General features: G+C 40.7%; 1 protein-coding gene across 6 annotated transcripts in view; it reads right to left on the bottom strand.

Annotated features, from left to right (window-relative positions):
- Positions 1–13,002, bottom strand: part of THEM6 (thioesterase superfamily member 6) — an 838,692-nt gene that overhangs the window by 260,823 nt on the left and 564,867 nt on the right. Inside the window, exon 6 of one of the 6 annotated variants that reach the window (XR_006364263.1) lies at positions 7,569–7,760. The exons of the other annotated variants lie outside the window; for them this stretch is intronic. The gene's annotated coding sequence lies outside the window, so the exon portion shown is untranslated. The remainder of the gene's footprint in view (positions 1–7,568; positions 7,761–13,002) is intronic. 6 annotated transcript variants of the gene reach the window in all.

Here is a 13,002-nt window from a genome sequence, read left to right as displayed (position 1 = left end):
TCTTCTGAACTCTTATCATTTTTACTCTTGGCATGTGACAAGATTTTTGCCCAGTTCAAAGTTCTTTACTAATTTACAGTGTGTCAGGTGGATCCAGGAGGCACGCTCCGCTATCTTGACTGCAGTGGGTGTCGACAGAAGCACTTGATATGGACCTTCCCACTTTGGTGATGCCCAATTCTTTCGCTTTACTGTCTTCACCCAAATCCAAGTTCCAGGGGACACTGCCACTTCTGACGGTCTGGTTCATTCTTTATCTGAAACAGAATGTGACTGCAACAAATGTTTAGAATTTAACAAGTTTTGCATGTACTCAGCTAGTGTACTGTCAGCTTCCTGGTCTGCAGGTATGAGAGATTTCCAGTGAGGTATATAATAAGCCCTTCCAAATAATTTTTCAAAAGGAGTCAATCCTTTTGCATTCGGAACAGTTCTCATGCTCAACAGTGCCAGGGGCAGACAGTACACCCAATTTCAATGTGTTTCTACTGTTAACTTCCTTAGTTTATTCTTTAAAATCCCATTATGCCTCTCTACTAGCCCTGCAGATTGTGGGTGATATGCACAATGATTTTTTTAAAGAAATACCAAAATGTCTACTTAACTGTTGTATGGTCTGGTTTACGAAGTGTGTGCCGTTGTCACTGTAGATCCTTTCCGGGATGCCGAATCTAGGGATGATTTCTTTAACAAGAACTTTGGCCACTGTTGCTGCTTCTGGATTTTTGCCGGAAAGGCTTCCACCCATCTGGAAAACATATCTTTAATGACAAGACAATACTTCTTATTTTCACATTTATTCAACTCTATGAAATCCATACAGATAGTATGAAACAGATACGGTGGTGTAGGGAAACTCCCTTGCTTGGGCTTTAACGCCCTTTGTGCATGATGTTTATTACAAACATGGCACATCGAACAGAATTTTTTAGTGTAATTTAAGAATCCATATGTCGTGAACACTTGGTTCACCAGCTGTACCATCCCCCCTGTTGAGACATGGCACTGCCCATGGCTCAACAAAGTTGCATATCTAAACAAATTAGACGGCAATATTGGTTTCCCTTCTTTAGAGATGTACAGCCCCTTTTCGAGAATTGCTCCTCATTTTACCCATCTTTGTTTTTCAACTTGCGTAGTAAGTGTCTGCATTGTCTTTAACATTTCTAAGTCTAAAATCTCAGAGGGTTGTAATTCCTCATTCAAAAGAAATATTTCTGAAGCTGCCTGCTTTGCAGCTGTATCAGCTCTCGCATTACCTTTTGAAATCCTGTCCTGTTGCTTGGTATGAGCCGTGCATTTACAAATAGCTACTTTCTGAGGTAACTGAATAGATTCTAAAAGATCTAAAATAAACTGTGCATGATTGATTGGTTTGCCAGTAGATGTTATCATTCCTCGATTTTTCCACTGTTGCGTAAAAACATGTACAGTAGAAAAAGCATACTGGCTGTCAGTAAAAATATTCACACATTTACCCTTTGCTAAGGTACATGCAGTGTCAAGGCAATCAATTCTGCTGCCTGTGCAGATAAATTGTGTGGTAAAGATTTTGCTTCTATAATCTCAATATCAGAAACTACTGCATATCCTACTAGATTCTGTCCTGCAGGACCCCTTTTGCATGAGCCATCCACGTAATATGTCACCTCAGCATCATCCAAGGGAACATCTGTAAGGTCTTTTCTAGGCAGTGTCTTTTGCTCAATCACCTGCAGGCAGCTGTGTGGTGTGCCATCTGCAGGGGTTGGGAGCAAGGTAGAAGGGTTCAAAGTCGTACATCGTTCAATTGTCATATGAGGTTGGATCAACAATATAGTCATACAGGAAAGATGCCTAGCAGTAAAATAATTGCAACTGCATGAGGCACTCTCAATATGAGAGGGTGGAACAAAACTACTGAGGCCGAAGCCTGTACTGCCATTGCAGCTGCAACTACTGCTTGTACACAGTGAGGTAAAGGCCGTGCCCCTGGGTCCAGTTGTGATGAATAATAAGCAATAGGGCGTTGCTTGTTCCCATGCTGCTGTGTTAACACTGATGTCATATAACATTGCTTACAATCTACAGTTTGGAAAAAACGTTTATGATAGTTTGGTAATCCCAAAACTAATGAGGACGCTATTAACTGTTTCAGTTTGCAGAAAGCAGATTCTGCTTCTGGTGTCCATTGTAACAAATCCTGTGCTGCTATAGGCTTTTTATAAATCAGGTTAGTCAACGGTGCAGATTCCAAGGCATAGTTTGGAATCCAACTCCGACAAAAATTAGTTGTACCCAGGAAGGACATCATTTCCTTCTTGGTAGTGGGTTTTGGTGCTTGCAAAATCGCTACTTTTCTGTCCTCATCTAATGTCCTACCTTCCTTGGATATTACATATCCTAGGTATTTAACTTGTTTTTTCCAAAGCTGCAGTTTATTTTTGTTTACTTTATGTCCTTCAGTGGCTAAAAATTGTAATAGCACTATGGTGTCTTCTTTACAATCTTGCTGGGTGGGGGACGCCAATAGGATATCATCAACATAAAGCAAAATCTGGCTACCTCTTGGTGGGGTAAATCCCGCCAAGTTGCTTGCCATTTCTTGTGAGAATATTGTTGGACTTTCACAATACCCCTGTGGTAGTCACGTATATGTATACCTTTTCCCCTGAAATGTGAATGCAAACCAATACTGGCTGTCAGGGTGTATCGGTATCGAGAAGAACGCATTACTGATATCTACCACAGAAAAATATTTCTGTTGAGGTTTTAAATCATTCAACAGGGTGTGTGGGTCTGGCACCCTAGGTGCCCTTGGTATTACTGCGTCATTTACAGCTTGTAAATCTTGGACCATACGCCACTCTCCATTCGCTTTCTTAACAGGAAATAAGGGTGTGTTACATGGTGAATCAGGAGATTCCACCAGCACCCCTTCCTTAAGTAAAGCTGCTATAATAGGTTTGATTCCTACCTCTGCATCTTTTCTTAAGGGATACTGTCTTTATTGTGGTCTAAATGCTGACTTTGGCATAATAGTAACTGGTCCTGCTGTACGAATAAGTCCTACATCTGATTTTCCTGTTGACCAGAGAGTTTCTGGTATATTCTGTAAGGCATTCTCTTCCTCCTTCAATAGGAGTGCTAATCAGCTGTCCTTGCTAGACTGCAAGTGTACAGCTGGGTGGGTCTGAGTTATCCAATTCAGCTTCTGCATTTGTATTTGTATTCCCTGTTCTGACAGTTCTGACTCTGTCTGTTTTTCCCATCTCGTGACCTTTTCTCCTAAGTCTACACATTTTACATTCATGCCCTTAGTTAAGCTAACGTGTGGTAATCGATTAGATTTATAGAGTGCAAAGAACTCCTGGGCAATGAACAGCTGGCTACACTGTTCCCTTCTGTGTCCCAGTACAGATTACGTAATATTAATCTGTTTGCACGATTTCTAAACAATTCTTGCTCATACTCATTATCAGGTCCTGGTGTGTTACAATAATACAGAGTACAGTGCAACAAATGCTGTTTATCAATGTCAAGGGAGGGGAACTTGCTGATGGCTACGTTCATCAACTCTTCGGTCACTGCCCCTGGACCAGTCGTAACCAAGTCCTGGCTGTACCAATAAAACATTTTGCCCTCCGTTTACACTGCAAAGGTATCAATTTGTCGCTGTGCTTCCATACCCTGCATAGTCGGAACTACTGCTATACCAAATAGCTGCATAAGGTCTCTGCCCAAGAGGTTTACTGGGCATTTTGCAGAAACAACAATTTTGCTTTTCTGGGTCAATCCTGAAACAGGATCAGTTATCACAATATTATGGGAGAGGGGCTCACAATACAGCTGTCCATTAGCTGCTTTCACTAATATGTAATCAGGTGACTCTGAGTTCTCTGGCAGTTTGGAGGGCTGTATCAGGGTCCGTGATGCCCCTGAGTCACACAAGAATCTGACTTCCCTCCCTTCTACCAGGAGTGTAACTTCTGGTTTTGTGTCTGCTAAATAGAGCTCTAAGCTCAATAAAGCCAAATCTAATATTTCATTTTCTTCACTGTCCGTGACTTCCTGCCCTTTCTCTATTTCTTCTGTCACATTCTCTACTCCCTCTATCACATTCTCATTTGTCCTTTCTCTGCTATCCTCTTCTAGTGATTCCTGACTATCATATAGTCAGTTCTCACCCTCCTTATCTTCCGTGGTTGCTTTCTTGTTTTTCTTGTAATCCCTTGCCAAGTGTCCCTTCTTACCACATTTAAAACATTCACCCCTTTTCTTTCGCCCTTCAAAGTCCTCTGATCGCTGATCAGATTGTTTGTTTCCCTGGGCATTTCTCTTGCCCTTTTTCCCGGACTGTACTACATAAACTTCTGCTCCATCTTCTACAGAAAATACTTGGGCTTTCTTTTTCTTTTTGCTATTAAAATGCCTTTCGGCATGCCTAGCATATTCAAGTAATGACTGTAACCTGCTTGTATGATGATCTACCATGTGCTTTGTAATAAAGTTGCTTATGGGTGCAATACTGCCTTTCAAAAATGCATTCTTTAACTGCTGCTCATATGGGGAATCATGTGTCTGATCTTCAGGAACCTGCATTCCACAATGGTTATTAAAACATTCTAATAGTCTGGCATAATATCTGTCAATAGCTTCACCTTCCTGTTGGATGCATTGATTAATGCAAGTCCAGTCTGCCCTAGGCTTCCATTTCTCAGAGATGCGGTCTGTAAGACCTTTCACTCTGTTATCTAATTCTGCGCTGCTATGTGGGAGGGGCCTGAGCGCAGCATCATGGGGATTCCAGTCGCCACTAATCATGTGCCAATCTGGTCCCACAATTTGTCTGACTACTTTTTCTACCTCTTCTCCGTTTAAATTATAACTTAGCCTCATTCCTTGTAAATCTTCTAAGAACTTTCTAAAATTAACTTTTGGATGGGGAATTCCCTCAGTGGCTTTCCAGATGTCTTCCGGAGTCCAGGGTCTATATACTAGAATAGTTGGGTCCTGACCTTCTTGCCCTGCCTGAGGATTAGGCACTTCTATAAGTGGGCATATTTCTTCTTCACTCATAAATCGTGAATTTCTACCCATTTGATATAACTCAATGTCCCCTTTTGAGTTTCCTGCCCGTGTTTGAGACCTGGTCTCGACGGGATCTCTAATAAACGGTTTCGCTTTTGTAGTGTCTCTACTTACAGTGACAGCAGGATATCGCAGGGGTGGACTAACTTGTTCACTTGCCTCATATTCTGGTAAGGGAGGCGTAGGGGCTGACTCTATTACTAAGTTATTGTCCCCCTTATCTAAAAACATTGCTTTCGAATTATTACTCTTTTGTTCCCTTTGGTTTACTTCCTCAATCCACCTGTGTGCCTGAGGAATTCCTAATTGACGTTGCTTTTTTACCCAACCTCTAGAATTGGTTTTAAGCTGTTTGACAAGTTTGACAAGCAAGGATTTTTCTAATTTACCATCAAATTCATACTTATTGACCCATTTTGAGTAGTATTTAATATTATCAGCACGCTGTGACTGCATGTATTTCGCGTCTTCGGTTAACGGCGGATTTTGGGATCTTTTTGTACAATTATTACCCATTTTGTTCTACCCTTTTAATCATTACGTAACTCCTTATTTTTAACGTGGTACCACGGATTTTGTTATAGTCTCTTCAGAATGACTGCCTACCTGCTCTGTTTCCCTGATCTATGACAAGACAGTAATCTTTTTGTCCCTGACTTGTATAAACAAAGTCTTAACAAAATAAATACAAATCTAGTCCCTGAATTAAAACAGAAAAAAAGTAGATTCACCTTACCTGAGCCTTCGTGATTGATCACCTGGTTCGAGTAAACCCGTCCTTCAGTAGCAGATCAGAAAGTGGATGGCCTCTTTTGTACGACAATTCAGTCGGAGGGCTTTTCAACTAAGAAGAACCGATGTGGTTTCTTCCCCATACGGTTTCAAGCCACCTGGCCTGTCTGATCCGAGGCAAAGTGAGGGTTTCTGGTCCCAACAACCAATCTGTCAAAGGAAAAAAACTTCAAAGACCAATACACGTAAGGTTCAGTTAAGGTATATTTATTTACTTGTCGCAAGGAGACAAAAACATGCAAATACAAGGATTTGTCTAACTACTAACAGGAAGTATGCTCATTCTTATACTATTTTACAAGACATGGCCTTCTATGGCTGACGTAATCAAACACAACTTTCAGTATTGTTCTACAGCAGATGTTACTCAGATTTTCTGCTGACATGACTAGATTTGTGAGAAACTTTTGAGAAAAACAACCTGGCCTTGGTGGGCACTAATTCGTTTACAAGCTTCCATTGTACAGTGTTACATTTCAAGGTACTCTTCTAATTCAGATACAAGCAAATGCTGATTGCAGTTCACATTTTCAAACAGGCTTTGTCCTAATTATCTATGGCTTCTACAGCTGTGTATTTTCTCACAGCACAAACGGAACTTCTTGTCTAAGCTTCATACAAGCAGTATTGTTCTATTCATTATTTTCCTAACATAAGCAGGAATCATCTGCTTCTCAGTAAATTTCCAAGGCACAAGCAAGATTTTAGCTGACAATACAAGGTCAGAAAGCATCTGCAGTTTGTACAGATTTATGCAGTATGAAATAGAATAAATGTGTTAACCCTTTTCAAGCTCTAAATGCACTAAGCATATTACTAATACACACATTAATACATATTTTTCTGACACTAATCACCTCATTACTGTGAGAGGATGACACCTAAGTGATGGGCAGTAAATTGACTAATCCACATTTTTAAATAATAAATAATGCAGTTAGCCAGGCTGTGCACTGTATATGGAAATTACATTTTTCCTGAAGTGAAGCGAGCTCAGAGGTTGAGGCCTTCTGTATGAGGATATTGACTGGCCTTGCCTTCCAAAGTCAAACATGTTTTAAAACATGTTTCCATAATTTACAAGAATGACATTTTGTACTTACTGTTTTTATCCAAATCACCATTTTATTTCATGTTGATTGTACATTTTCCCTACACTCTATCAGCATGATGGCACATACTATAAGAGACAGTTTAGAGTAAGGCAATGAAAGTACTACATGTTTTCCATCAAAAGTAATATAAACAGAGACTAAAGATCTTAACATGTATACTCTTAAATAAAGGAGGTAGAACCGGGGATAGAATAGCAATTTCTGCTAAGGATATGATAGAGAATGTTAACTATTTCTGTGGGACCCATATTATTTGAATGACTGCAATATTAGAGAAAACAGATGTATAACAATAAGAGAACACCATCTGGGGATACAAAGCATATGTTTCTGTTAAGTAGGAGGGAATAATATTTCACAGAAAGGGTGGTGAATAATTGGAATAGTCTTCTTGAAAAAGCTGTAGGGTGAAACTCAACAGTAGTGCAAGATTATATGGAAAATCATAACATTATGATTATAAAGCCTGTGGATTAATATGGAAGATAGTACAGCCATGTAATTGTGCTCAGCATGCCTATAAATGCTTGAATGATAGGATTATCGCTGCAGTATATTCAGAATATATAAGATGTAAACATGTGTGGCTACCTGTTCTCCAGCCGGAATTCAAGATCAGTTGGATAGCTACAGACCAGGGACAAGGTTACCTTCAACAGCAATGATAACAGACAAATAGGTTGTAAAGGGAGAGTAATCAATTCCATCCTTTTCTTCTTCTTTTTTTTTTTTTTTGGAGCAAGAAGACAACAGCAAGTGTGCCTGAATCCCATTGGTAACTCCCTGAAAGAGAAACAAAACCCCCAGTACACCTAAACAAATACAAGCAACTAATGCTAATTTACAAGATGTTTAACACAGTACATACCAATGAAGGAAAAAAAAATTGACAACCGAAAAATGTAAATACAGAACCATTCTAGCAACATACAAATTTTCAGAAAAGAAACAAACTCAAACACCTCAGGGACCATTATCTACTTCAGATGATTAAGGAAGCAGCAGCTACTGCATCACTTGATAAACTCTTGTCTGTTCTTGATTCTAACTCAGGCTTCTGGCTGATTAAATTGAATGAAACTAGTTCCACTCTATGTACCTTTAACATATTTCCAGGAAGAAGTGGGTTCCTGACACTACCATCTGTATCTTTTTGGCTTCAAATGCGATCCAGGGACAAATACAACTATAGCTTAAAGGATATAGATATAGTAGTCATCATAATTTCTAGCATTCTAATTTGGGGTGCTACCAAGCAAGAGTATGATATGGTGCCGTGATGGTATGGCGGTAGCGTTGTTACCTCACAGCAAGAGATTCTCCCGTTCAGTTCTCAGCTTAGCTTGGGAGTACCTTCTGTGTGAAGTCTGCATGTCCTCCCCATGGTTGGGTAGCATTCAAATGACATGCGTGCGTAAATGGGCTTGCCTTCGTTGAAGGTTGGGCATTGAGCTAACACCTTGGCATTTCGTAAAAATCTACTGCCAATCATTAGCGGACCGGAGTTCTGCTGTGGTGACCTCTTACCAGGAAAAAGCTGAAAGACAAACAACAACAACCAAGCAAGAGTATGATATGCTTCTATTACGGCTGCTGGACAGGCTGAGATCTGATGGTTTGAAACTTAACCGGGGCATGTATCAAATATAACTAGCTTCTCTGAAATGCATACATTGTGTTTCCTTGGAGGATGGCAGAAAATGGATTCTGATAAGGTAAAAGCCCTTTCAAACATTTAAAGGGCAGCAATCCGCTTTTGAGAAAATATCTCTATTTCACAGCTCCAGGATGTAAAGTTCAGTACTGACTTCGGTCATGGTCATTGTCTTTGTGGGGTTTGCATGTTTTCCCCATGTCTGAGTGGGTTTTATCTTGGTACTGTGGTTTCCTCCCACCTTCCAAAACAGATTAATTTCTTTAAATCAAATGTTCTGAATGCCGAGTGCCATAACACTGACTATTAGAAGAGAGAAACCAAAAAAAAAAAAAACTTGAGAAAAATGCTTTTTTGCAAGGGGCAATCCCCTTGTACCCCCACATCCCTGCTAACTATATACATTAACTCTGAGATTGCACTGCAACAGGGAAAAGGCTAATTCCCTGATCCCTGATGTATTGCTATCTAAATAATTCTTCATAAACAAGAGGTTTATCACCTCACTCTGACAAACAATCCATCACATATTGACATTGTCTGAACAGTCTTTGTATTTTTTTTGCACACTCACTATACATATTGTTATTATTTAACTTGTTTAAGTTTATTCTTATGCTTTCATTCCATTATTTGTGTTGTTCATGTAACTTTGTTAAAAGGCATTGTTTATTTATGTACATAACTAATAACTGTTATTCTATTATTCACTGTACCGGAGATTTTCTCCCCGGGTCTCCGTTGAAAATGGGCTACTAGCCCAGTCAGACACTACCTGGTTAACAAATGTAAATAAATAAATAAATAATGCTGAAACATTTGGCTATTGTACCACTGATTCCCATGTTTTATGATTTGATTCAACCTACACTAAGAAGGTATATAGCAACCAGCAAGGTGCTGATGCAATGTTATTAAAAGATGTTGGGCCAGTAGCTTACAGGACTACAGAATTAATAGATTCCCGGATGTATTCATTATGATGCATAAATTGAAAAAGAGATATTTACCATAGTGTTTATTTGTTAAAAGGTCGACCACAGAACTGTGGTAAGGGGCTTATAGTGGATTCAAACCATAAACCACTTCAAAGCACCTTAAAAAATTATTACACAAATTATCTGCATGTTTTAAAATAATGCTGCTTTCTTGGCAGAAATATGACTTAGAAGTTCAGGATAAACCAGACAAGCTCATGTATAAGTTTAACAACCACAGGAGAACATATCTAGGTGAATGCACAGATGATTTGTTTGAGAATGTCCTGGATGTTTTATGGACAATTTGTCAACTACCAGTGTCTGTTAGAAAGTTGCAGGAATTAAAAACGTGCACTGACAATGACGTAAAGCTTTAGCTTCTGTGTGATGTTGCCACGACAAGATAGCCAGAGACTGTGAGGTCAGAGCTTTCTGTCATTATACCTCATGTTCCATACTCCAATAATGTGGTATGTGTGAAACGGCTGTCGTTTAAAACTGAAGGAGTTATCATCCCTGCTCATCTGCATGAGAATATGCTAGTTAAGGTACAGGAGTCACACTTAGGCATCAACATGTGTAAAGAGAGGAATTGTGATATCATGTATTGGCCTAACAGGTCTGCACAGATAGAACCAAGGGTACAAAACTGTGAGACTTGTTGAATGTTATTGAATCAAGCAACATGAGGAATTAATACTGAATGGCATTCCTTCCCTTCATTGGATAAAAGTAGGGAGTGTAAGTATTCTTTTTGTTTTAAATATAAGTGGTAACTGGGAGAGTTATTAGTACTTCTGAGCATGAGACATAATAAGAAGTTATGTACTCACCATAACGTTCCATGTGAGTTGTTCCTCTCGCCTTCATTCTTGACTGATGGTTTCAGAGATCTCTTTGCAGCCTAATAAAATGGGTTAAGTAGTTCAGTGAACGGAGAGCAAAATTCGCTGAACTGAACATGCATTTCCCATATATGTCCATGATCCTAGACTCTCTATTAGGAGAATGGATAGATGAGGAAGTCTTAGACATTTCCTTTTTGGTGTCCTCCGCCACCACCATGACATCAACTAGGACTCCTTTGGCTAAGCAAGTTTTGTCTGGTGGGGATGATATATACTTGTTAGGCCTCCTAGGGACAGGCTCCATGGACTCCGGTGACTCCCACACCCTTCAAGAAACCAACTGCATGAGCTCATTGAAGGGTGGAGACACCCAAGAGGTGGAGGGCTGAGACCTGAAAACCTTCAGGAGAACTGACTCATCCTCAGTAGGGCTTTTGGACTGCCAATCACCCCTCTGCCTAAGGATCTCAAGTATCTCAGCAAAGGAGATATCCTCAGAGGGAGACCATGGGGACCCTTCTGACTCATCCAAGTCAGTGTCAGATGATATAGACTCCTGTGTGGAGTCCACGTGTCTCCTCTTGCACAATCTCTTCCTGGGGACCTCCTCAGTGGGAGCCTTTGGGGAGGTCTTGGAAGAGCAGGGGGCACCCTGTGGGACTACCTGAGGCTCTGGGTTTAGCCTGGATGATGGAAGCAGAAGCAGACACAGGCACTTTAGGAGATGAAGAAGCAAGGCCTGAAGTCGAGAATGTCTTGGGAGACAAAGCTCTCCAAATGGCTTCGAAGACACCATGGCTCCGATGGGAAGGAATCAACAGACCCGAGGGAATCATCAAACCCTCCCGCACTGAGGCAGTGGGCTCCATGCCAGAGATAGGAGCCAAGCTCATCCGAGCTGAAGCCCCAAGAGGAAGAGTCGGCACTGACAAGTTGGTCCGACTATCCTCCCTGAATCTGACTGGAGAGTGTCAGCTCCTAGAGTCTCCAGTCGGTGCCGAGGACGTCAGAGTGGATAGAGCCAAGGACACTGGAGCAGGTCTTGGCTCCAAAGGCTCCACGATCAGCAGGTCTACTTCTTCTGGCTCTGAAGGGCTGATACGGCTCGGAGGAGGAGTAGCCAAAGCAGGAGTAGTGGTCTTCGGCTCTGAAGCCTCTTGGGTCGGAGCCGACAACAATTTAGCAAGGCCTGGTGCCTGTAAAATCTTCTGCACCAATCGATCCATATCTAAATTTGAAAGGCTGACAGATGATCTAGATGAATGCACAGATGATGCCGACTGGAGCAATGGTGACTGAGGCACTTCGATTACCGGCTCCAAGGCTGTGGGCCGGCTTCAAAAAGAAAAGACAGTTGGCTCTGAAGTCTGTGGAGCCAATGTCGCAGAGTCATCAGACCTTTTTGATTTTTTTTGAGTGCTTAGAGTCCTTAGATTCAACAGAGGACTTAGAAGATTTGCTGACCACATCCTGGTCACTCAAAGCCTCTTGAAAAGGGTGTTTAAGCAAACCCCTGTCCATTAACTTCCTTTTCCTCTCTAACAACACTCTTGATAAAAAGGAAAGGCAGATAGCACAAGATTCTTGTAAATGGACAGCCCTAAACAATACACACAGGTAACATGTCCATCAGTCACTGACATTTTCTGAGTGCAGTCTGGGCATTTTTGAAAACCGACTTGGGATGTTTGTCCTTATCATCTGCCATAATAACTACTTTAACATGCAAACCAGATATTAATAAAGCTACTAGGCTTTAAACACACACACACACACACACACACACACACACACACACACACACACACACACACACACACACACACACACACACACACACACAGAAACGAGCCTGAGATAAAGAATCTAAAAAATTTTAAGCAACTAGAAAAGGGCTGTATATAGCCACTAGAAAGCTATTTAAACACACTCTCTACAGAAACTATGGCCACAACATAAAAGGCTAAAAATAGAAAAAGGCTTTTTATAGCCACTAGAAAAACTATTTAAACACACGCTCTAAGAGATAACTAGGCCAAAACACACAAGGCCGATATTTTAAAGAGTAATAATAACACACAGGAAGGGGAACTTCAAGGAAGCTATAAAAGCTAACCATCTAACTATCCTAAGTCAAAAGTTTAGCAAAATTATTTAACTAACTGCTAAATAGAAAAGTTTTTAAATTGTACTGGTCCAAGCTTGCACTGGAACCTCTGATCAGATGGCGTGGCAAACTAGATCTGGGGTAATTTACAGTGCATCATGGGATAGGGGCTTGGCCTCGGGCTACTGGAAGACATCAAGTTTTGCATGTGGCTGTACCGGAGCCAAACCCATCAGTCAAGAATGAATGGTGAAATTGAACAACTTCACATCCCACAGTTTCATGGGGAAAACTGAATCAGAGTAGGATGATTCCAAAAGGAAACAAGCCAAAACCAGTACCTGTAATCATAATGCTTTCTGTCTGTCTATCCTGCCACCCCAGCTTTCTCTTAGTTGGTCTAGAAAAGCTCTGAATTCAGAAATAACAATCAGAT

This window comes from Protopterus annectens, chromosome 3.part1, assembly GCF_019279795.1.
Source record: "Protopterus annectens isolate FY-2018-M chromosome 3.part1, PAN1.0, whole genome shotgun sequence".
NCBI lineage: Eukaryota > Metazoa > Chordata > Ceratodontiformes > Protopteridae > Protopterus > Protopterus annectens.
Note: the sequence above shows the minus strand (reverse complement) of the source record. Positions and strands in the feature narration are given on the sequence as shown.